At 48.6% G+C, this 25,925-nt stretch overlaps 1 protein-coding gene across 11 annotated transcripts in view; it reads left to right on the plus strand.

Annotated features, from left to right (window-relative positions):
• Positions 1 to 4,701: 4,701 nt before the first annotated feature.
• Tdg (Thymine DNA glycosylase) overlaps positions 4,702 to 25,925 on the plus strand; it is a 322,054-nt gene continuing 300,830 nt past the window's right edge. For 2 of the 11 annotated variants that reach the window (XM_076181123.1, XM_076181132.1), the window contains exon 1: positions 4,704 to 5,803. The gene's annotated coding sequence lies outside the window, so the exon portion shown is untranslated. Of the gene's footprint in view, positions 5,804 to 25,925 lie in introns of all 11 variants that reach the window. The other 9 variants (XM_076181111.1, XM_076181157.1, XM_076181105.1 and 6 more) reach the window with 8 other exon arrangements.

Genomic DNA, 25,925 nt, shown 5'->3' on the forward strand with positions numbered 1-25,925 from the left:
ATACACACGCAGTGGTAGAGTTCCCGGCCACCACTACGGCGGTCTGGGTTCGAATCTCGCCCAGGGCTGAAATAAAATCAGTATCGCTGCGGTGCGAGTCGTTACTCCAACTCTCGTGAGTGTGTGTGTGTGCGTGTAAGGTCACATCATTACCCATAGATCGGTCATATATGAGCTCTGAGCTCTCTTCCGGGAGGAAAATAGCTGTCGATTACGAGTCCAACACGTGATCCAAGATCATGGTGAATCACACACACACACACACACACACACACACACACACACACACACACACACACACACACACACACACGAGCGCGTGCGCGCACACCTATTGTAATATATATCCACACACTGCAGTGTATAATGTTACATATACACCTTCTTGCAAACATACAGCACGCGCACGCGCGCGCAAGTGCACGAACAATAAATATTGTGTACAGGCACACATGTACGCGCGTGTAAATATACGCACACAGTAGACAGCGCATCAGAAAAACGCACACTGTACACAGCTCACCAAAAGCCCCCACGCACACATATATACACACGTACACACACACAGACACGGAGACACGAACCAGCATGCAAACTCACGCATATAATCACCTGCATACACGAACACACGAATAGCCGGCGAGGATATAAACACGAACAAACATGCACACACACGCGGTGACATGCAAGGACGTACACGCGCGTGTACACACACACACACACGTGCACATGGATATAAAGCACACAGATACACATACACACACACGCACACAGACACACACAAACGTGCGGTAAAGGGATATATAGAGACGGGACCCTATGAGCACAGACCTAACGTCATACGGTATTAGGTTGAAACAACTATGTAAATGAATACACAAACGCGAGTGTGCACACACACGCGCGCACGCATACACACACACATACACGAAAACGCACACACACACACACACACACATACACGAAAACGCACACACACACACACACACACACACACACACACACACACACACACACACACACACACGTTCATACGGGTGCATACATGCAAAAAAAAGTCAAACACACCTGCTCTGGAGTACACCCGAATGCAAATATATTCAAACACGCGCGAGCGAACATACACACACAGATATAAACGCACACGTACGGAAATGCACACAGAGGATAGGGCACATATACACACGCATGCACGCACGCACGCACAAGTACACATAGGACCGCATACACAATTTAACACAAAAATCAACAAAAATATATATACATGCTCACATACATACACACACTCATATACTTATACATACACACGTACACTCACACATACATACACATACACTTACGCATACACGCACACGCACAAGTACACATAGGACTGCATACACAATTTAACACAAAAGTCACCACAAAGATACATACATGCACACATACGTACACACTCATACACTCACACATACACACATACACACGTATATACACATACACTCACGCATACACGTACATGCACACGCACACACGTACACTAGATCGTGCGCGCGCGTTCACACTTTTATGATACGCCAACAAATATAAAAAGTGCAGCACGCTGTGGGGCACACAGACACAGCATATCACAGCACAGCGCAGCACAGAATATAACCTATTTTAACACAAGACTGACACCACGCAGCACAACGTTGTATAATACAACTCGTGCATTGCTGCGCTGGCGACCCCTGTGCTGCAGAAATTCACACAAACACGTAAAACCCATTGTGTTTTTTAATTAATTGGAAAACACGCACCGCAACAAACACGCAAAATCCATCGTGTGTGGTTTTGAAGCCTTGGAAAACATACAAGAAACACGTAAATACTGTCTACGTTTAAGCCATAAAAGTGTTTACCAAACACGTAAAACCCATCGTGTTTTTAAACCAGAGAAATACGCACTACACAAACACAATACCCAATGTGTGTTTTGAGGTTGCCGAAAAAAAACACGCACCAAAAAAAACCCACTGTGTGCTATTAGTATTCGAAAAACACGCACTAAACAAACATTTTGTTTTATAAGCCATCGAAAAACACGCACCAACACACACGCAAAATCAATCACACGATTCGATGCCATTGAAAACACGCATGAAAGAAACACGCATAGCATTGTGTTTTTTAAGTAAAAAAAACACACGCAACATGCGGGTTTTTTAAGCCATAAAACACGCACCATGCAAACACGAAGCCAGTGTTTTCTAAACATACACACAAAACCCATATTATGTTTCTAAACCATCGAAAAACACGCCACGGAAAGAAACACGGGACGATCACCGCTGGGCTGCATTGCACTGCAGGAACCGAGAGTGAGCACCCACACACACACACGCACACACGCATTCACGCGCACACACACGCGCACAGACGTACACACGCGCGGACGCACACGTATACACGCAGTCACACGCGCACACACAAACGGACACACGTACACACACATACACATACACAGAAATACACACGCGCGGACGCACACGTATACACGCACAGTCACACGCGCACACACAAACGGACGCACGTACACACACGTACACATACACTCCTACACACGTTCGCGCGCACACACCCACGCGTACACACACGCATGCATACACGCACACACACGTATACATACACTCCTGCACACGTACGCGCGCACGCACGCACACACACACACACACACACACACACACACACACACACACACACACACACAAGGGACATGAAATGTTACAGCACAGGAATATTCTACAGTACATCAACGCAGAGCGAAGCCCAACAGCACAGGCTGCAGCACGCCAGCACTCACCGCAGCACATACTGCAGCACGACGGACAGAAAATCCCTCCCGTTCTTGCAGCACAAGCAAACAGACGTATAGAGGCTGACTCACCCATATCACGTGAGAGGTATGTTCTGCAGCACTAATGTACGCAAGCACATCACACTGCAGCACAAGGAAGCTCGCTTCCACGTGATAGGTCCCAGGTAAAAGCACAAAGTACATCAATGGGTGCTGCAGCACTGTGCAAGCACACATATATACGGAGCACGGGACGCAAGCGAGCGCGGTTACACACACACACACACACACACACACACACACACACACACACACACACACACACACACACACACACACACACACACACACACACACACACACACAAATGTGGTTGACCACTACAAGCATAGAGACGGGGCTCCACGAAGATAGGTACCCTTGATATTACAGTTAGGTAAAGCCACACGCACGCACACGCTGGAAGCACACTGCAGCACTCCAGGACGCGAAAGCAGGATGGCGTATTGCTTCACGCGTGCTCATAAGCACGAGCTTGGAGAACTCGGGGGCGGGGGGCGGGGGGCGGCTCCTCCTCCTCCTGACGAAGGCGGCAGCGACGTCGGATCGCAGGTGCTCGCTCGCTGCATCCTTGGTCCTGCTGCACCACGAACACCACCACCACAAACAACAACAACAACAACAACAACACCAACAACAACAACATCGTCATCATCAACAACAACAACAACAACAACAACAGCAGCAGCAGCAGGGCGAGATTAGAGCAAAGAGGAGGGGCGTACAACCGTGAGCACATTTTCCATTAACTTTAGATTTTTTCTAAATTGATTCGGAAAGCCTAGGTTCTAGGTTGTGCAGAGAATGGGCTGAGAGGGGGGGTGGGCAAGGTGTGGGCTGGAGTGGGCGTGGGTGGGCACGGGGCAGCGGGAGGGATAACTTGGAGGTAACAGGGGGAAGGGAGCGGGGGGGAGGGGGAGGGGGAGGGGGGAGGGGGGGAGTTCTACCATGGAAGGGATGCAGAGGAAGGAGGACGGGAGCTCAGTCGACGAGAAACCCAACGCTGTGTTCGATTCTCGGCGACCTGGGCTTCGGCTTGGGCTTGTCATGGTGTGTTCCGGTGTTGGCCTGGTTGGTGGTGCTCTTCCACCAGTGGTGTTGATATCACCAGGCCCACCCTCCCGGGCCCCACCCCCACGTGGGTCCTCCCCCCCCCCCGAGTTCGGGGAGTGGTGCAAATAGGTGTGTAGCAGAGCCCTTGGGTTGTGCACAAGTTATATACCTACACGAGCCTGGCTGTGTGTCGGACACATGTGGTTCGAGCTCATGAGCCGAGGCCGTGGATGTCATGCTGGTGGCCGCTGTAGCGAGGTCCTCGTTCAAGCGGCCACCGTCTAGCGACCGCCCTCGCGCAACGACCACCACCGCCACCACCACCACCACGGCCGCTGCCACTGTCCGTTCGCGCGTCCGCCTGCCGCGCTGGCATCGGCCTCGGCTTGGCTCGACCCAGTCGGTCTAAGGTGATGGTTGGGCCCTTGGCGTGATTTAGGTGGGAAGGGGGGCCTACCCAGGGGGAAGTTTACCCCCGTGGTCGCCAGGGCAGGCTGCCCTACAGCCTTCTTGTCTGTCCTTTCCGACACTTTCTGTCAATTTTTGTTTGTTTTGGTTAAGTTTGCTTTTATTTTCGAGCAGAAGCGCACGCGGACCAGTCGGGCTGCGGGTTAATTTTCGCGCGCAGACTTGGCGCCAAAGTTAGTTGGATCCGAAAGTTGCCGCGATTCTGTGGTGCCAGACTCGGTGCTGGTGCCGTGGATCTAGAAAAGTGGTGTTGGCTTGGTGGCGATGGAGTGGTAGGTGGCATGTACGGCTCTCCTCCCACATAGCATGGCCACACAGACCAGCCAGTCTCTCACAGCCTGCCTCCTCTACCCCAGCTGATTACACCGTACCGCGCCAAACCGACATTTCGCGGGACGTAATTTCGCTACCGTAACAAACGGGTTTTTATTGTTCTAAACCCACTTTTCGGCATTGCTAAATTAGATCCTAACTGCCCAAGTGCTTATCTTTGGTCACAGGGGCCATCCTGCCATTCGCGAAAATATACACTCCATGAATAATTTCCATCTGGGTACAGACAGGATATTGGAAATTTTTGCTCGCCTTAAATTTTAGCTATGGGTGAAAATGAACGAATTTCACAGTTACACTTGTTTGTAAGAGTTCATTACGTCCCACTGTGCCCTGCTTGTGAATTTGGCGCGTGTGGAAAGCGAGGGAGGAGACAGACGAATATATTTGACCGCGAACTTTAGTGCACTCTTACCCGTACTCCTTTTGCTGTGAGCAGACTGGCTCTGATGAGTGAAAACACGGCGCGGCAACGCAGTCTTCTGAAACGCGGAGGGAGGGAAGCAGAGCTATAGCGCTGGTGTACCACCAGTTAAAGTTAACGAAGTTTCGACGGTAAACTCGAAACCCAACCCCTCTAACCCCTGACGCGTAGTATGGATAGTGTCAGCACGGTATAATACCACCGCTGCGCCGCCAAGTAGCAGTCTGATGCCTGTGTTGTCCATGGTTTTCAAGAGTTTTAATGAAATATTGGAACAGTTGTAGTGTTGGTGTGTTTGCAAGGTAGTAATAGTAACGAAGATATTTCGTGAGGCTGCGAGACCTCGATGACCGTATGTGTGAGATGATGATGACGAAGAATCAAAGCTGTGCGACTTGACGGGTTCTGTCCCATAGAAAGCACCTCTCGACAAATTCTTTCCCCAAAGAGAGAGAGAGAGAGAGAAAAGAGGTAGATAGTAATAATAATAATAATAATAAGTGTTGTCAAAAGTGCCCGTTGTTGTCCGCCAATGCTGTTGGTTGTGGTGGTGGAAGTAGTGCCCAGGCTCAAACCTCTCTCGTCACTTCTTCTCCAAAATGAGAAGTTCTAGAAGCAGAAGGAGACTGTCGAGAACAACTGGATGGGTAAGTCTTTCTTCTTCGTTCTTTCCCCCCCCCCGAACCCCCTTTTTTATTTTTATTTTTATTTTATTGTTTACCTTCCTGGGGGGTCAGTCTTTCTTCGACAGTTAACTCTTTTTTTTTTCATTTTTATTTACAATCGGGGAGGGGGGTCAGTGTTGTCTTCGGTCGGTTGTCCGTCTCTCTTTAAGAAATTTTGACAGTTACCGTCGCGCCAAACGTCAAAACAGAAAACTCGAGAAAAAAAAAATGAAGAGATTGTTAGTGAGAAACTACCACTTGTTACATCACCGTTATGGCACTAAAACTCAACCGAGAATCTTGCCCTCCGATCGAAATTAGTGGAGAAGGATCACAGTTTCCTGTTAGTGACACAAGTGACCTGTGATAGTGGTGCGCAAGGTTAGGTCCATGGTCGGCGTCAGTGCTTGCAAGCACAGGAATCACCGATAGAGGAAGGTACCCGGTTTCCCTTCTTCAGGACCGCAAGTACCGCTCGCGGGGCATTCAGCGCCGGTAGCGCAATGTGGTGCTAGGCTGTTGACACAAGCAGGTGGTGTCCAGCACTAGGTGGTGTTGTGTGTATGTGTGTGTGTGTTCGTGTGTGTGTGTGTATGCTTGCACCCACGTCGTGGGGTGTGCCCTGCTGTCACAGCTCGGGTGTTTGACACCAGGTGAAGAAGGCGGCGACGAGCCTGCCCGTCCGCTCGCGCGCAGTCGCCGGGCTCTCGATCTCTTTCCCGAACTCCTCACGCCGCGGCTCGATGCGGGTTCCTCGCTTTATCGTCCTCCAAGTTTTCCTTACCCGTTTCGATTGCAGACACTACAGGGAGAGGACCTCCCTGGATGCCAGCGATGTGCCAATGCACCCCTACGGACCCGTGCCCCCCACCCCCACCCCTGTGACTTTATCCGATGACCCCGTAGACCTCCACGAACTTGAGTGTCATAGCAGTGCCACCGTGCCATGATTACCACAATGCCGTGCCATGTGTGCCACAGTGGCACAGTGCCACTCCCCCTCCCCCCTGCACGTGCTGCTTACTCGCACACGTGCCCATGCTTCTCGTCGCGCGCGTCATATCCGTCACGTAGATTATAACGTACCTGTCACGCGTGACGTACCCCTTTCTGTGTACACGTGCCACGGCACATACGCACGTGCCCTCCCTCCCTCCTCCTCCCCTCCGGTACGTGTTCCCGTATTAAGCCACCCTTCCCGGTACTCATTCCCACAAGTAGGTATCCCCGTAACAAGCTCTTATCGTGTCTGCACCTGCTCCCGGTAGTTACCGGTAGGCGACCAGTACCTGTTTGGACACGTCTCCCGGTCCATACCTTAACTATCTCGCGTCTCGTTATCCGACCTTTAGCCGAGGGTGTTATCCGACCTTCTCGTATGTACCCGTCTTCTTATCCATCCACTGTTGCATGGATTGCAATTATCCATTGAAATCGTTCCACCTTTACTCCCCCTTCCCATCCCCACCTTCTATGGGGTGGGGGGTTATTGACTACATAAGTTTTATCCAGTAAATATTCTAAGGACTAGTGATATGCCTACGGACCAGAGTCACGCAGCATATTGTGATTGGAAACGTATTCCCACTCAATAAATATATATATATATATATATATATATATATATCAATTTTAGCGTCCATATTTTATTCTGTCTCTCATTTGCCAACTCTGTGACTCCAATTCTTCAGTTAGGCGTTTCCCCTCGAGGATAGAAGCCCTGGTGACAGCCTGGGAATGATAATGATAAAAGTGACTTTCGCGCCTTGCCGACAAGTGGTCCTGAATGTGTGTGTATGGTGGGCTAACCCCATACCACACGCGCCAAATGACACGCAACTCGCTCTTCCTCTGCACTCCGAGACCACACACACACACACACACACACACACACACACACACACACACACACACACACACACACACACACACACACACACACACACACACACACACACACACACACACACACACACATACACGTACTTTGAACTTCACCCTCGCCTTCTGACAACGCCGTCCCGAGGTCGATTCCTAACATGTACTGGTGACTCTCACTTGCATGTATTGGCTGAGTACCAAGGGCAAAGGTGACGGTGCTAAGTTCCTCTTGGTGTGAACCCTTTGCTATCCCTCTCCTGCCACGCCCATGTCGCATATAGCCCCGCCCCAGCATACACACACACACACACACACACACACACACACACACACACACACACACACACACACACACACACATATATATATATATATATATATATGTGTGTGTGTGTGTGTGTGTGTACATGTATGTATGTATGTAGTTATAAACGTGTTCTGGTCTCCTATCCTTCTTCTCTCTTTTTTTTTCTTCCTCTTTCTCTTCTTTCTCCGCGTCTTTCTTTTTCATCAATTCTCTTCTATCTCCTCTCCTTACATCTTTTCCTCCTCCTTCTCTTCTTTCCTCATGTTTTTTCCTTCCTTTCTCCTCTTTCCTCTTTGTCTTCTCATGTTTATCTTTTACTCTTCTTTCTTGTACTCTCCTTTTCTTCCTCCTTCCCCTCTTCCTCCCTCCCCTCTTCCTCCTTCTCCTCTTCCTCCTTCCCCTCTTCCTCCTTCTCCTCTTCCTCCTTCCCCTCTTCCTCCTTCCCCTCTTCCTCATTCGGTTCGGATCTCCAGATATTCGTGAACCCCGTGTTCTGCCTCGTCCAGAGAAACCATCCCTTCATCACCCCCCCCCCTCCCTTCCCTCAGGGATTCCCTGGTCCTCCTCCAGACGCCCCAGGGTCACCCTTGGAAGGTACACGCCCTCCACAGGAACTTGAGGTCACCACGCCCATCACGGACAAGTTGTTGTTGTTTGTGAAGACATTTTTTTTTTTTTTTTTTTTTCGTTTCACAAGTGGGACTTTGACACACAACACACACAGATATATCAGCGTTGACTCCCTCCCTCCCTCCCTCCCTCCCTCTCTCCCTAGCCTCCCTCTCTCTCCCGCCTTCCCTCTCTTCAGTGATGTTTGTGGATTGAAATTGTGTTGTTTGCTTTGGTTAGGCCACAGGTGATGAGGTTGAGGCTCTGAGGTGGTGGGGTTGGTGGAGAGAAGGGGGAGAGAAGACGAGGCGAAGGGAGGAGAAAGAGGAGGAGGAGGAGGAGGAGGTGGGATGTGGGTGGACGCATAGAGTTGCTGAACTCAAGTTTGAGGAGTAGGAACGGGTGGGAGGGTGGGGAGGAGAGTTGCGGGACGCGAAGTTTTGCGAGAGGAATGACCCAAGGTGGGTCAACTTCGGTTGGATCTACTTCGTGAGCACACTGGGTACTCGAGGCTCTCCGTGGGGTGCTTTGCGTGTTCGGGAACTTCGCGTGGGAGGAAGGCGTGTGCCACACGGGTCCAAAGCTTAGAACCCAGGAACTTCTGTAAAGGATATAATCTAGAATCCTAAAGCTTAGGTGGTGAAGAACGTTAGTTGTCACGCGTCGTCGCTGCTATGTGGCTCTTCGTGGGGTGTTCTACGAGTTATGAGAAGGAGTCCTATGGAGGAGTCCCCCAGGTCCTTCTCCTTGTATGTCACTGAGAAGAAGTCCTTATGTGGAGAAGGAATAGTCTGGTGATGAAAAAGGACACGACTTTATGTATTTATTTTATTATTATTATTATTATTATTATTATTATTATTATTATTATTATTATTATTATTATTATTATTTTACTTCATTTTGGGGGACTCGTGATAGGTCTAGACTCTAGATCGTTCCAAGGCACTATAAGAGATTGAGGTGGATTCACTTCTAAGTACCACAGTTTGTCTACGAGGTCGTAGTTGACTTGTGTATGTCGTAAATCTAAATGAGCCTCTCTCATCTCCCTCTGAGGGATGAACTACCGAAGTACTCAGAAGTGGAGGCAACTGTACATGGTCCGGAGCAGCTACACGGTGCTAGAGGACCTTAAAGGACAGCTGGTGCCTCCGCGGACCAGCTGGTCACCAACTGACAAGTTTATTTGTTCCAAGCCCTGTGACCCTGTGGCATGGATTGAAGAGTTTGTTCTGGTTTAAGATGGACTATCCTCCATCCTTCATGGCAGCTTTCGCCTTTGCTGTCGCCAGGCGATTTTATTCAGACGAAAGGAGTCATACGCCTCTCCTTAAATCAAGCCTTAATAAAATCTGTAAGGTGTGCCACCACAGATGAATTGAATCACTTGGCGACGCGGTCGCAATGAAACCTGGAAAGTTTGTCACCTTAGAAAAGAAGGATTAAGGAAATCCAATTATAAACATAGTCTGGTAAGGGTGGGCCTAGCCAGGGGGGACCTCCCCCCTCCCCCCGGTAGTTAGACTCCCCCTTATACACAGCACCCCATTTCTCCCCCCCCCTTCCACTTAGCACCCATAACCTGTCACTTTGAGTTTAAACTCGATAAACACACATGTATAACCTCCCTCCCAAGAAAACATTTACTCCCCTTTCCCTTCCCCCCCCCCCCCCGTGGTCAAAGGCTGGCTACGCCAGTAATCACGTGATTTATAAAGGCACACGTATAACAAAGGCTTGCACAGAGTGACAAAAGTGAAGCTATGGGTTCTCGGGAATGTGTAAGTGGAGCATACGACCTCGCTAATTGCGATGTCGCTCTTTCTTTAGCGACGTCGTAAAAATGCGCGCTGTGTTTTTGTGTAACACCTCGACACCCATATCGTGGGGTGGGGGGGGTGTTCCTGTGTGGGGAGGGGTTGGGGTGGTTAGGAAAGTGAGGGTGGGGGAGTTCTCTCGCTGTGTGAGCGATGAATGCTCTCTCTCTCTCTCTCTCTCTCTCTCTCTCTCTCTCTCTCTCTCTCTCTCTCTCTCTCTCTCTCTCTCTCTCTCTCTCAGTACAAAGTCTTCTTTCTATTGGAAACATGAAATTGTTAAGTCTTCAATATTTGGAAAGTTTGCGAAATCTGGAAGATTTCGGACATCAGAAGAGCTTCATGTTCGTTGTTTGTGTATGTGTGTATACGTTTACACATACACACACACATACACACACACACACACACACACACACACACACACACACACACACATATATATATATATATATATATAGATAGATAGATAGATACACACATACACACACAGATACAAATGCATTGTGTTTCGTTCCGAATATCGGAGATTTCCGAACTTTGGGGGATTCCCATTGAAGAGAAGTACCTGTGTACCGTCACGACTTGGGCGCATTGCGAGCGAGGCGAGGTGAGGAGAGATCTTGGCGAGTTTCGGGAGGATTTTCCTAAAAGATAAAAGATAACAGGGAGAAGAAGACATTGATGTGTCCCGCGCCCCGTGATTGATGGCGCGTGTTGTTGGCTTGGTCCCCCATCGCGCGCACGCACACACACACACACACACACACACACACACACACACACACACACACACACACACACACACACACACACACAGGCACCAGGCGATTATATTCATCGTGTGGGGGGCAACAGAGCCCTTTGAGGTTCTATTGTCCACCCCCCGCCTCTTAAATGAATAAAATCACCTGGCGACAGCTAGAAGTACTAAAAAATCCAACCAGGGGTTTGAGACTTGGGGAGTGAAGGAGGGAGTACAATCCTCCCCCTTCCCTCCTTTAACTGAATAAAATCGCCTGACGGCAGAATGCACGGAACTTGATAGATTTGTCCCGAGTAGAAGTTATAACCAGAAACAAATATGTGAATCGCACATCTAAGAGCTGGCGAGGGCAAGTTGGTAACCCGCATTACATTTATTGCGTGACGTTGGACCCCCATGATGCTTTTGTTCATGGAATAATATTGGTATTGACAATCTTGGCCTTTCCTGTATTGTCAATATCACCTAGAGATTCTAGAAATACTAGGCTCATCACTGTTGACTTGATATGGTCATTATTTTAGAAAACAATTTAAATAGTGTCTATCGATAATTATTGACAATATTAAAAGAATGATGATATTGACCGCGTCAGCCTGATTTCAGATATTCAGAAAAAATATAATAAAATAATAATAAAGTAATAAGAAATAATAAGAATAATAAAGATAAAATGTAATGGTAGATATTAAAACCACAGAAGAGCCCTACAGTAACAAAAATATTGACAATATCATCATTGTCGATAAATATTGACAATAATGTGAGACCCATTGAACTTGCAGCAGCCTAAGAGACGAGGACGCGTTTTGTGAAGTTTAAATGTGTGGGAGCTGTCAGAACTTCCTAGTGTAGGCCTTATGGTCTCTTGCAGTTTTCATTATGTTTTTAACTTCATTTCTGTTGTTGAGGGAGATGGGTTGCAACAGCGGGACGTCTCTTCGCTGAATAAAATCGTCTGGCGACGCTCACAACGATAGGGAAAGTACCACCTGGCGCGAAAGGGAACACAGTTAGGAAGTAATCTTGTTTGAGGCTTAAACTGCAAAGCAAAAACAAGGTTAGATTTACTCTAAATGGTTCTAGTTTTAATCTACTGAAAGTTTGATTTTGAATAAAAGAAAAAATTATAAACGATTTCTGTCATCCCTAGACTGATTGGAATTACCAGACGTTGATGAAATATATAAAATGCTCACATGCAAAACACACACACGAAACAAACACACACACAGACACAAACACATACGCAAACACACTTACACATATACGAAACAGACACACATACACACAGACATAAACATACACACACACAGACATAAACATACACACTCAGACATAACCATACACACACAAACACACACGAAACACACTCACACACACACGAAACAGACGCACAGACATAAACACACACACACACACACACACACACACACACACACACACACACACACACACACACACACACACACACACACACACACACAGCAAGGGACAGGACTCCACGAGCATCTCTCCTTTCCTGTATACTACAATTGGGCAAATACACATACACACAGTGCGTACACCTACACACACAAACACAGATTGGTTAGTTATGTTTTGTTGTTCAATGCGTCACATTGATATGCAGATCGCACTTTTTTTCATTCATGCTGAGGGTGGTGGGTAGTATAGCCGAGGAACCAAGTTTGTCGGACACTTTCTGATTTTTTTTTTTTTTTCAAAAGCGAAACACATGAACACGTCCCTTGTTCACCACACCCTCCCTGTCCATTTCTTTATTTATAATTATCAATATTCATTATTATTATTATTATTATTATTATTATCATTACTATTATTGTTATTATTATCATCAATTATCATTATTATTATTGTTATTATTATCATCAATTATTATTATTATTATTATTATTATTATTATTATTATTATTATTTCAAAAGTATGCTAGTCGAAACGTGTTCGAAAACCACGACTTGTGCTCAAATTGACGTTTTAGGATGTGTTCAGAAAACAGAGCACCCTAATGGTTGGGTTTATTTTTGTATGACACTAATGTCTTTTGAGACTTCGTGCACAAAGTCTTAGTGGTGATTAAGTGACGATTTAGATTTATAGAGTGTCATCTAGGATGGCAATTAAATGTGGAGTGTGGTGCCTATGCCCTGTGTTTTGATTAAATCTTATTGGCACTATACTCCTTTGCCTTTGGTAATGTGACGCGGAAAAACATTGGCACTATGGAAGCGTTTGATACTCTTAGTGATGTGAAGAAGTTCTGTGATGATAACTGACGTGCTCCCGGTGTGATGATGTCACGGGATCCTAAGTGAAGTGAAGTGATGTGTAACTCAGGACGAATCGAAGTGAAGTGATGTTGGAGTGTTACGTGATGTGAAGTGTTACGTGATGATGTGACAGTGATACAATGAGTCCGTGACCAGAAAGAGTGATGTACTTATGCTCGTGGTGCAAATTCGACTCTCGGTGTGACGTCATGTGTAATGAAGAAGGGAAAGACTGTGATGTGTGGTGTGGTGTGTGACGGCACTGGATGTGAGCCTGAAGTGATGTTTGATACGTGATGCGTGATGCTGGAAGAAGTGTGTTTATATGATGTAAGTGTGGTGACTAGTAGTGATGATGAAGAAGAGTGTTCTTGCAAAGTGAGTTGTGATGATAGTGGTGGATCAGTGATGATAGTGGTGCATTAGTGATGACAGTGGTGCGTTTAGTGATGACAGTCTGTGACATGTGTAGTGTTGGTAGAAAGTGGTGTATTAGTGTCATCGGTGATGGGAGTGATTAAGGGGAATTGGAGTGATGGCAGTGCCCAGAACTTCTGTCCTTAGGGTGACAACATTGCACGAAAGAGATTAAGTCATAGAGTCGGTCAAAGAACGAGATTTAAGAACGGTTAAAAGGAAGAACGTATCGTGGACACTCGAAGACTGTGTGTTTAACACCTTTTGGTGTCAGGGAGAACTACGAAATTGGTGTTGGTGGCAAAGAAACGTTTCAAGCCGCTTTTGTTGACAAAATGTCTTGATCTCTTTGAAGACTTTATTTTGGTTGGGGGCCGGGCGATTTGTATCAGGTGAATGGACGTTGTGATATAGTTTAGAGATCAAGTAATTGGTTTCAGGTGGAAGGTGGAAGGTGGAAGAAATTTACGGGAAGTAAGGTTAGTACAAAGCCCAAGTGTACAGAGTGTACAAAGTGTACGGGAAGTAGGATATGCGGCCCAAGAGTACAAACATTACAAAGTGCACAAACTTCACTGAGTTAGGATAACACGTAACCCAAGTGTACAGAGTTACGTTTGAGTTTTGTACAAGTTTGCATCCATTCCCTGCTCCTCACTGGGTTGACGGGGTGGTGTGTCTTTACAATTCTATTCTGGTTAGCTCCAGACGATTTATTCACGTGCTGGGCGCCCCCAGCAGAGAAGTCAGAAAGTTCGTTTAAGCTTCATGTGACTAAGTGCTCTTTCGGACATCCGAACCTGACCCATTTCGGTTCATGACGCTAATACGGTTTTCCAATGTTGAATATTTCACGTACCTCGATATTACGTATTTATCTATGATAAACGTGATTTGTTGTCAGTGAGATGTATTAATGCAACGAAAGATGGCACCTTCTCGCTGTCATGATGTAATGTTGTGAGTCACGTTGGGATGTCCGCGGTAGTTCACGAGAGGTAGTTGCCGAAGCTGTACATGGTCACGTGACTACGACGAGCCTTCCCAAGTTGAATAAAATCGTCTGGCGACGAATCAAAACAAAATCATTCAAGTGCGACAAAATTAGCTACAGAGCGACTTTTGGGGGATAAGCCATTCTCCCCCCCCCCCACATACACTTCTTCAAGTGACACCCCCTACCCCATCCCCCCGGTAGCTGAATGAAGTAATTTGGTGTTCCCCTGAGTGAAAATGAAAAGTATTACCCGATACGGAAGTGTGTATATATGTGTTGTGTGTGGGTGTATGTGTGAATTTTTGTGTGTATATGCGTATATATATATATATATATATATATATATATATATATATATATATATATATATATATATACACATTGTGTTGTCACCCGTGCCTAGGGTGTGGTGTGAAAGAATGGATCTTATTGGTGAAGGTAAAGGAAGAGAGGGAAGGAGTGGAATGTCACGAAGGATCTGCTGTGTGTGTGTGTGTGTGTGTGTGTGTGTGTGTGTGTGTGTGTGTGTGTGTGTGTGTGTGTGTGCGTGTGTGCGTGCGCGCATGCGTCGTGTTGCAAGCGAAGGCAACCGCAGAGAAAATGGCACGGAATGGCATTGAAGATATTTTCAGGGGATGAGCAGAGTTGGGGGGTGGGGGGAAGGAGCTGGGGGGAGGGGGAGGGACGAAAATGACGGAGTTGGTCAGTCACGGAGGGGGAGGAGGGTGGGTGGACGGAGAGGCGAACTGGTGGAGGAGGGGGGAGGATGTTGGAGAGCCTGACAATTAAGCGGTGGTATAAAAGTGGTGGAGATGGCCAAGTCGTGTTGGAGTGTTGTTGGAGGAGCGAAAGGGCAAAGGTATAAATATGATGTTGGGGGGGAGGATGGGGGAATGTGGGGGGGGTTAGCCTTGCCTGCAACGCCGCACGGGGAGACGAGCTGGAAATACGCGGTGGGTGACCACTCACGGGTGGAGTAATGGAGAATTGGCACTGAATATGAAGAGGAGAAGCAATTAATGTTAGCGGTGGTGAGGGAGGAGGAGGGGGGGGGGCTGGGGGGAGGAAGTGAAGCCTTTTGGGGGATGGGGGGGGAGACAGCGACTCCCGTGTGGCAATGAGGATCGGGGTAGGCTGGGAGGATGGGCCGTGGGGTGAGGATGAGGATAGGATCTCCCCCCCCCCCTCCTCATAGGAGTGTAGGACTCTTGGCTGAGGCGAACCAAATGAAACGATCGAATGGAGGTCTGTACTCCGGCGCTTCTATCCTACTATTCTCGTGTTGCTAGGTCTATCCAGAGGTGGATAGTCATAACGGCTGGGGAGGGGGATGTCTCGTTTTCTGTTTTTGGGGAGTAATTGGGGAAGAGTTTGCGGTCAGGCAGTGTGTGTGTGTGTGTGTGTGTGTGTGTGTGTGTGTAGGAGTGGGGATGGGGGTCAGGGTGCGTATTACCATCTATTCCTGGTGATGTTGGGTCTATTGGGATAGACTTCATGGGATGCTACGAGAGTGCAAAATAAGTAGCCATTGTGGTGGACAAGGGAAGAGGAGGAGGAGGAGGAGGAGGCGGGGTGAGGAGAAGGAGGAGGAGGCGGGGTAAGGAGAAGGAGGAGGAGGGAGGAAGAGGCCTGTTGTAGTGCACAGGGGAAAGAGGAGAGGAGGAGTGGGAAAGGAGGAGGGGAGGAACAGGAGGAGGAGGTGGGTGAGGGAAAGAGGAGTGTTGTGGTGGACAGCAGAAAGAGGAGAGCGAAGAGGTGGGGGAGAGGAGAAGGGGGGGAGTGAGGGGGGGCAGGGTGCTTAGAAATTGGCCAAGGGAATGATGATAGGTAGGTGGAAGTGGAGGAATAATTTGTGATGAAGATGGGAGTAATTAGTGAAGATGGAAAGTAATTAGTAGTGAAGTTGGGGGCAAGGGAAAGATGGTGAAATCGACGGTGGAGATGGTGGTGGAGACAGATGGAGATAAGAGAGATTCTGGTGCTTAGTGTTGGAGATAGGAAGCGGTGGTGGTGGGAGAGGAGGTGGAGACAGATGGAGATAGAGAGATTCCGTTGTTGGAGATAGGGGGGTAATTACGATGGAGATCGGGCGTAATTAGTTGGAGATGGAGAGCAATCAGCACAGGAGATTAAAACTTCGTATTGGTGGAGACAGAGGCGAGGGGGAGGAGCTACCATTTACGTGGTGGAGAGAGGGAGAGAAGAAATTGATAGTAAATGATCATTGTTGGAGTGATTGGAGGAGGCTTGGTGGAGGTCGGAGTTGATAGTGAGGAGACGGGAGGGAGTTGACGCGAGCGGGAAAGTTGAGGAAGTAGACGTCAGAGTTGAGTTGATCTGAGGAGGGGAGTGTGCAGAGATAGGAGATAAGTGGTGCCGTGGGGGGGGGAGTGGAGGGGGGGCGGCTCTTCGTGGAAGAGGAGTACTTGAGGGCGTCTGAAAGAACCACCAGGAGTCATGCAGATAGGCAGATAAATAGGCAGACAAACAGGCAGATAGGCAGAGAGGGAACCCGGATGAACAAACAGGAAATGCGGTGGGGGGGGAGTCTACGCCAAGAGGCGCTGAGTAGCTGTGGCCGAAGGCTTTTCACCTTTGTCCTGTTATGCGTTCGGACTCTTGGGGCAAACAAAGAGTCAGGTAGACAAACAGACTGGCAGACTGACAGGCAGAGAGATGAGCAGGTTACCGGACACAGACAGACAAGCAGATAGGCAGTTAGGTAGGCAAGCAGGCAGATAGGCAGGCAGCAGGCAGGCAGATAAACAGTCATGCAGGCAGGCAGGCAGGCAGGGAGAGTAGCCATGGAGGGATCTCAGTGGGTTTCCAGGGAAAAGGCGGAGAAGAGGCGGTGTTAAGATGGTGGTAATGTGTTATTTGCTCTCGTGGTGGGAAGTCAAGTGTTTGCCACGTGCTGGTGCTGGTTAAGGTGCTAGATCCGGAATTGGTTTGGCCTAGGACGGTGAAAATCAGGTGGTGATAGAGAGAGAGAGAAGAGTGGGGAAGGCCTAATTAGGGTGCTGGATCCGGAATTGTTTTGGCCTAGGATGGTGAAAATCAGGTGGTGATAGAGAGAGAGAGAGAGAGAGAGGAGGGGTGAAAGCCTGGTTAGGGTGCTAGTTTCAGTCAACAACAAAAGAGAGAAAAAGAGAAAGAGAGAATAAGACTTACATACGAACCGCAAAAAAAAAAAAAAAAATGCTGGCTGGAGTGTCAGTTTCGTCACAAATGTTCGTACATGCCCATAATATACCAAACAGGATGAACGAAACGAAGACAGAAGTACGAGAATAGAGAGGGATGTACACAGGAGATGGGAGATGATAAAAAGAAAAAAAAATTTAGGTGGGGTTGGTTAATAAGATCCTGTTGGACATGGAAGCTGCAGCGTAGGATAGACCATGTGGGCGAAGCTGCAGGCAAACAGCTGCCCGCCAGCTTGTCTGCCTGTCTGCCTGTCTGCCTGTCTGCCTGCTTGCTAGCGGCAGAGTAGCCGCCCAGCTATAGGGGGCGGGGGTGGGGATGGGGGGCAGCGAGCGAGGGCGGTGGAGGAGAAGGGGGGCAGAGGGGGGAAGTATCCCCCCCACCCCCCTGGTCCTCCCTCAGGTCTGACTCCAGGTCCTAATAAAGTCAGTGATGGAGATGCTTAGGGGTGATGGTGATAGTGGTGGAGAACCCCACCCCTTAGATCCTGTGTTGGAGATAGAGTGAAGGTTATGGTGAAGATCTAGCCCCTGGTCTTGGTGAGGTTGTGATGGAGATGGTGGAGGTTGTGGTGGTGAGGAGAGGGAGGGGGAGGGGGGAGGGGGGAGGTAGAGCCTCAGGTCTAAGTATAGTCTGGCTCTGCCTCCTGTACCCTCCTACCTACCTGCCTGCCTGCGCCGCTGCCTCTCGCTCATCAACCACAGCAGCACTCTACCACAGCGCCACAGCAGCAGCAGCAGCAGTAGTAGCAGCAGCAGCAGCTGCGGCAGCGCCACACAGCAGACACTGAAACGCCTCTCTCTCTCTTTCTCTCTCTCTTTCTCTCTCTCTTTCTATCTCGTTGCACAAACTCCGGAATAGCAGCTACAGGGCTCCCCCCCTCTCTCTCTTTCTCTCTCTCTGTCCTCTCTCTCTCTCTTTCTCTCTCTCTCCCTCTCTCTCTCTCTCTGTCTCTCTCTCTCTTTCCCCTCTCTTTCTCTCTTTCCCTCTCTCTCGCGCGCTGCACAACTCCGGAATAGCAGCTACAGCTCTACGGCACCGGCGGCCAGTGCCACACCAAGCAAGCTGCAAGAGCTGTGCACAAGCATCAACAGGCCAGCTGCACACCGGCAGCATAGCAGTTCACCAACAGCACCACATAAGTAGGGCAGCTCCTCGGAAACACCACATCGCTTGAGCTGCTCACGAGCGTCACAGTGTGGTAGATTGCTTGTCAACAGGGACAATGCGCCCGTACCCTTGTGGTGCTACAGCAATACACATGATGATATTGCAGCAATATTCCGAAACCTTGAACCTTCCCCTCCCCCTCCCCCCGCCTTTGGCACCATGGAGATGTCGTTCTGGTTGGCGCCAGGCGATTTTATTCAGGTGAATGTTCAGTGACGTCACTCGAGTCGAACGCGCGTGTAACCTGCCCTGCAGGTGTTCCTGCTGCAGCAGGGCATCGCCATATGCACCTGCATCTGAACATCACCTCGGTGGCGCCGGCCGCCATCAAGAACACCTCGGTGGCACGTTGGTGCACCTTCTTTACACCATACGATGGCTGCACCATATCACATATCTCTACTTATAACTCTTACACAGACAACATAGTAGGGACTTAAGACTCGCCCCTACGGACCAGAATCACACAGAATTCTTTTGTGACCGTAGACTGGTCTCCACAAAGAAAGTGGACGCTGATCGTTCTTAACTTTAATATCCCTCCGTACTTCCACCCTCTTTTACTCTGTCGACTCAAACTTGAGACCTTTGGTGTGGCCCGGACAAACTTCTAATGTTTACACATCAGGTGATGACCTGCGGATGGCTATCTATCTCATTGTTAGTCTGTACCTATCTACTTATGAAATATATGTATATATATATATATATATATATATATATATATACAGTATATGTATATATATATATATATATATATATATATATATATATATATATACATACATATATACATATATATACAGATATATATTTGATATATATATATGTATATATGTATATATATATATATATATATATATATATATATATATATATATTATATCGAGAGAGGTAGCGAGTCTCCCTGAGGAGAGATGGAGTGATGTGGCAGTAGCGCGGACCCACCGAGCCGCGCTTAGGGCTCAAGTTAAAATCGATAGACTATAACTTGGAACCTCTCCTTGACCACCCCTGTGACTTACCTCTTCGATGGGATATTGTTCTCAAAGATAGAAGCGCTAGTTATGGCTGACAAAATGCACATGCTACCTTAGCCCCTTCGCCGAGGTAGACCCGCCATCCCATCAGAGAAATAAAATCGCTTGGAACTAGCCAGTATAGAATATATAAGTAACGTCCTGTAGGGGAAAGTCTAGCTTCGGCACAACACCAGAATGGTGGTCAATGGATACTATAATATCACCAGCTGAGCAACGCTGGGGAGGAGGGGATGGGGGGAGTTTGCTATCAATACCCCCAGTTGGAGCTGACCCCCTAAACCACGCCCCCTCCCCCCCACACACGAATAGAATCGTCTAACGTTAGACAGAACAAAGTGAGTAGCGTTACCATGGCAAAGGAAAGAGTCGATGTAATTGTTCGCCTCTTTACAACGCCATCCCGACGACGGAGTCGAATCGCCTCATGGTAAGGGGGTATCACACTGGGCTTCCATGAGTTTCACCAGCACCGACAGTTGATAGTTCGTTTGAGTAAAAACGACTTCGGTTACAATTTTTTTTTTCCAAATCTCCAAACGTCAAATAATCTTTCCGTCATATATAGCAAAGCTGAATAATGAACTAAGAGACTGTGAAACTATACGAATGTTTGACATACTGTTGAAGTGTTCTTAGGGAAGTCTAGATTTCCGTAAGCGAAGTCATATTCTAGTTATTGAAATGGAAGTTGGAGGTAGAATGTGGGAGGAAAAATAGCCCAGTGTGATGACCCTTTTAGACTAAACAAAATTTGTAAAGTTGGCCACCGTGCCGGAGGGGGGGGGTGATCGAATGTCTTGATACCATCAATACTGTGACCCCCCACCCGGTCACCTGAATAAAACCGTTTGCCGTTTTCTATAACGAAAATTATATTGTGTCATGGAAGAAGAACCACAAGGCTAGATGGGCAGATGACATGGTTTAACGTCACAAACTCACTCCTATCGGGAGGCCAGGACGGTGCCCCTCACAGAGGGCTTTGTAGCGTGGAATTTAATGAACCATGCCCTTGGTTCAACTTCGTCGGTGGCAGGGTTCGAACAGCCATCCCCTCGACCTTCGCCGCAAGTAACGACGCCCTAACCCGCTCAGCCAGCGAGCTTCCAGATGGGCAGATACAATTCTGAATATTTTTCTGCCTCACGTTCGATTTTTGGGACTTCTTTTTTATTTATTAATGTTGTATCATTTGGTCAAAAATATGCTAAATTCTAGCATAATTATGCTGAATTTACTCACCCTAGTGCCACACCAATACCGCTTCAGCTCTTGTTATTACGACCAAAAGAACAGTCACTAGTGCCAGTGTACACGGGAATAGTCTTGCCAGGACCACACCAGTGCCATGGTAGTACCTTGTCAGCTCCTTCAGGGTTATCACACTGGGATATTTTTCCTTCGACATCCTACCTCCAACCTGCATATGAATAACTAGAATATGATATCGCCCATAGAAATCCAGGCTTCTCTAAGAACATTTACTAGTATATCTAACATTCGTATAGTCTTAGTCACATTCGGCTTTGTTATATATGGTGGAAAGATAATTTAATATTTGGAAATTTGAAAAAATGAGACATCGTAACCGAAGTCGTTTCTCGGCTGTCGGTGCTGGCGAAGCCCGTGGAAGACCAGTGTGATAGCCCCCTTTTACCCAAGGAACAACCATGCTAGGGCTACTTCGTCCTTGCTTGAGTGGTACCTCGTTTACTTGTTTAGAACCCCGAGCAGGTCCCTTCAGTATCAGGCGCTTTCAGTGGGAGCGCTTCTATTGAGTCAGTGCAGCATTGCAAGCAGCATTGTAGCTGTAATGCTGGTACTTCAGTCCCTCTACATCAGCTCCTCGTCAGTCATACACGAGGAAGACGAGCGTCCCCCCCCCCCCAGGAGAACAGCAATGAACAGCAACTTGGCCCTCTGGATCTATACAACAGCACTACGATGTTTCCCCCCATCCCCCCCTTTTTTTTGGGGGGGGGGGCAGGATTGCAGCTTCACCTTCCCCCCCTTCTTCCTTTTCTCCTCCTGTCCCCTTCCCCCCATCCCACTTCTTCCTCTCCCCTCCCCCTCCCGTCCTCCCTTCTCCTCCCTCTCCCAACCCCTTCCCCTTCCTAACCCCTCATCTCTCTTCCTCTTCCCCTCCATTCCCCATTCTCCTCCCATCTTTATTCCCCTCCCATCCTCATTTTCCTTCCTGTTCCCCTCCCCCTGCCCTCCCACCTTCCCTCTCCCCCCTTCCCCCCCTCCCCCCATCAGCAACAGGGCGGCATTGGCATCACATTAACTCCTCATTAGCTCCACACCATCGTTTTATCGTCAGCACACACCACCTCCATCCGCTCACCCACCACCACCTAACAGCATCGACACAGAAGCGGTGGTGTCCTTGCGTTGCGGTGTTCAGCACCAGTACCAAACACCACGTGACGGGGTAATAGTTGATATACCTTTACTCTAAGTTGACCCCATCCCATCCCAACCCCTTCCTTGTTTTAGGAATAAAATCGCACGCGGGCACTGCGCGCGTGCGGCCCAGACTGCGGTCATTGTACCCGGGGTCCACTTTTTGGACTTTACTAAGGCGTAGGACTTGATCCACGCCGGGATTCCGGAATCTAACAGTTCGAAATGTCGCTTAAACGAGCAGTTAATGTGTTTTACAAGGGCATTATGGGAAGAGAAGCTTAGTAGCTTGTTAAGTAAATTATATACTCTTTTCTTTGCCTATTCCAATTATTATTATTATTATCATCATTGTTGGTGTTTTGTTGTTGTTGAGATGTGTGTTGCTGAACTTAAGGCATAAGGTGATACTAACACCCCAGTAACGCTTAAGAACACCATTCTTAACACCATTCACACCATCGCTCTGTTGCCCAGAGAATGCACCAATGGTGAGCACCAACAACACAACATTGTGAGTACACCAGTCTGATGGCTCCATCTCTCTTTGGTGCATATCTATGCACACCACTGCGCACAGTAGACAAAAGCAGCTCACGTAACTACATTATCAGTGGAATACCGCCTAGCATGCGTGGATATGCAGCGGTCTCTTTCTGGTGTTGTGGATAGCGTCGTGGGGTCCCACGCTGCGGTACAGGGTTCACACCCCGCCCACGGCGTGGAATCTTATACAAGTTCTCCAAACCGTTACTGTTCCCTTTGTGCAAGTGTGTGTGTGTGTGTGTGTGGTGTAAGGTCAAAGTATTGCCCATGGACTGGAATATATATACTATGAACTCTACGCTCTCATCCGGGAGTGTAATATCTGGCGGCCACGAGCCCAACACGCGAGCCAAGACTGTGTTGAATGACTCACAGCTGTGTTCAACACCATATGGCCCCCAGTAACACCATCACCATGCTTTCGCTCGACCACAGGGCCGTGTCACTCGCGGCGTCGTGTCACGCCTGACACTCGCGGCGTGTCACGTCGACAACAACATACCAGACCACACAAGGTCCTCCTTGCCTGCCAGCGTGCGGTCCGCGCCAGCATCACACAGCCAGGCCGCAGATGCAGCACATCTATCTTGCTCGTAGCAGCACCGCAGAACGTTTCCTCACATCCCATCTGTGATGCTGCGGTCCCCTCGCCCTGGGCAGCATCACACAGCATCACGCCAACAGTGATGCTAGACTCGTCCCTCGTAAAACTTCACGAAGCAGCTCAAGGTTCCCCACCCCCACCCCACTCCCACCTACCCCTCCCGATCCCCTCCTCCTCCTCCTCCTTCTCCTCCTCCTTCTCCTCCTCCTCCTCCTCGTCCTTTTCTCTCCTTCTTGTCCTTCTTCTTCTTCTTCTTCTTCTTCTTGTCCTTCTCCCTGCACTCACATTCCCTCACCCTCAAACTCACTCAAGCATACACACATACACACACACACACACGCGCGCGCGCGCATACACTTTCTTCCTTTTTCGCTCTTGCTGTTTACATTTCTCCTTCACGTTCCCTTTCTTTCTCCCCTTCTTATTTCCCCCTCTCTCTTTCACACACACACACACACACACACACACACACACACACACACACACACACACACACACACACACACACACACACACACACACACACACACACACACACACACACACTTTCTTCCTTCTTCGCTCTTGCTGTTTATCTTTCTCCTTCCCCACTTTTCCTTTCTTTCTCCCATTCAATTTTTCCTCTCTCTCTCTTTCTCTCTCTCTCTCTCTCTCTCTCTCTCTCTCTCTCTCTCTCTCTCTCTCTCTCTCACACACACACACACACACACACACACACACACACGCGCACACACACGGCACGACACGATGACGCAGTGGTAGAGTTCCCGGCCACCACTACGTTGATCTGGGTTCGAATCCCGCCCAGGGCTGGAATAATTTCAGTAACGCTACGTTGCGAGTCGTTACTCCAACTCTCGTGGGTGTAGAGTTGGGTGTATGTGTGTGTGCGTGTAAGGTCACAGCATTACCCATAGATCGGTCCTATATGAGCTCTGGGCTCTCTTCCGGGAGGGAAATAGTTGTCGATCACGAGTTCAAGACGTGATCCAAGACCAAGACATATTGGCTATAATGGCAACACTATTCAGTGAACCAGTAGCGTTTCGCTGCAACATTCAACAAATATTGCTGTTGAAAGTCTCCGCGGCAAGCACAACGCCACTGCCGCAGCACTCGCGGCGGCCACAGCTGCTCGCTTTCCCTGTGAAGCACTCGGGAGGGGCCACTTGAGAGGGCCAGCTCATTCGAGACAACTTACCCGGGCCAACTCACTCGAGTTAATTTACTAGGGCCAAATTATCCGGGCCGTCTTCTAGGGCCAATTCACCCGGACCAAGTCACCCGGGCCAAGTTACCCGGGCCAAATTACCCGGACCAACTCACCCGGGCCAAGTTACCCGGACCAAATTACCCGGACCAACTCACCCGGACCAAGGCATCCGGACCAACTCACCCGGGCCAACTCACCCGGGCCAAGTCACCCGGACCAACTCACCCGGGCCAACTCACCCGGGCCAAGTCACCCGGGCCAACTCACCCGGACCAACTCACCCGGGCCAGCTCACCCGGGCCAACTCACCCGGGCCAACTCACCCGGGCCAGCTCCCTTTACTGCTGATAGCCACCTCCTCCGTGGGTGGTCACAGATCAGACCAAAGACTGAAGGAAGTAAACGACACGACAATGGCGCGAGATGATGATGATGATGATGATGATGATGATGATGATGAGCCAGAATAAAAATATGTATTTCTGGGGGTAGGAGTATGTGGAGGGGTGGGGGTGGGGTGGAGTCGCGACTTTATTGGCACCAGATCTTGCGGGGGTGGGCGGGTGGATTGGGGGTGGATGGTGACATGGAGCCAGATGAAGTATCCCCGCCCTTAAGTGACTATCACACTGGGCTATTTTTCCTCCGACATCCAACCTCCAACCTCCATTTGAATAACTAAAATATGACCTCGCTTACGGAAACACAGACTTCTCTAAGAACCTTTCGGCAGTACATTCTCTTTACAATCACTTAGGTCATCATTCAGGAAAGATGATATGATATTTGGAGATATGAGTAATGGAGTATTGTAACCTAAGTCGTTTTTTTA

The sequence above is a fragment of the Oratosquilla oratoria genome, chromosome 3 (genome assembly GCF_046742065.1).
Source record: "Oratosquilla oratoria isolate Oo_2021 chromosome 3, ASM4674206v1, whole genome shotgun sequence".
Lineage (NCBI taxonomy): Eukaryota > Metazoa > Arthropoda > Malacostraca > Stomatopoda > Squillidae > Oratosquilla > Oratosquilla oratoria.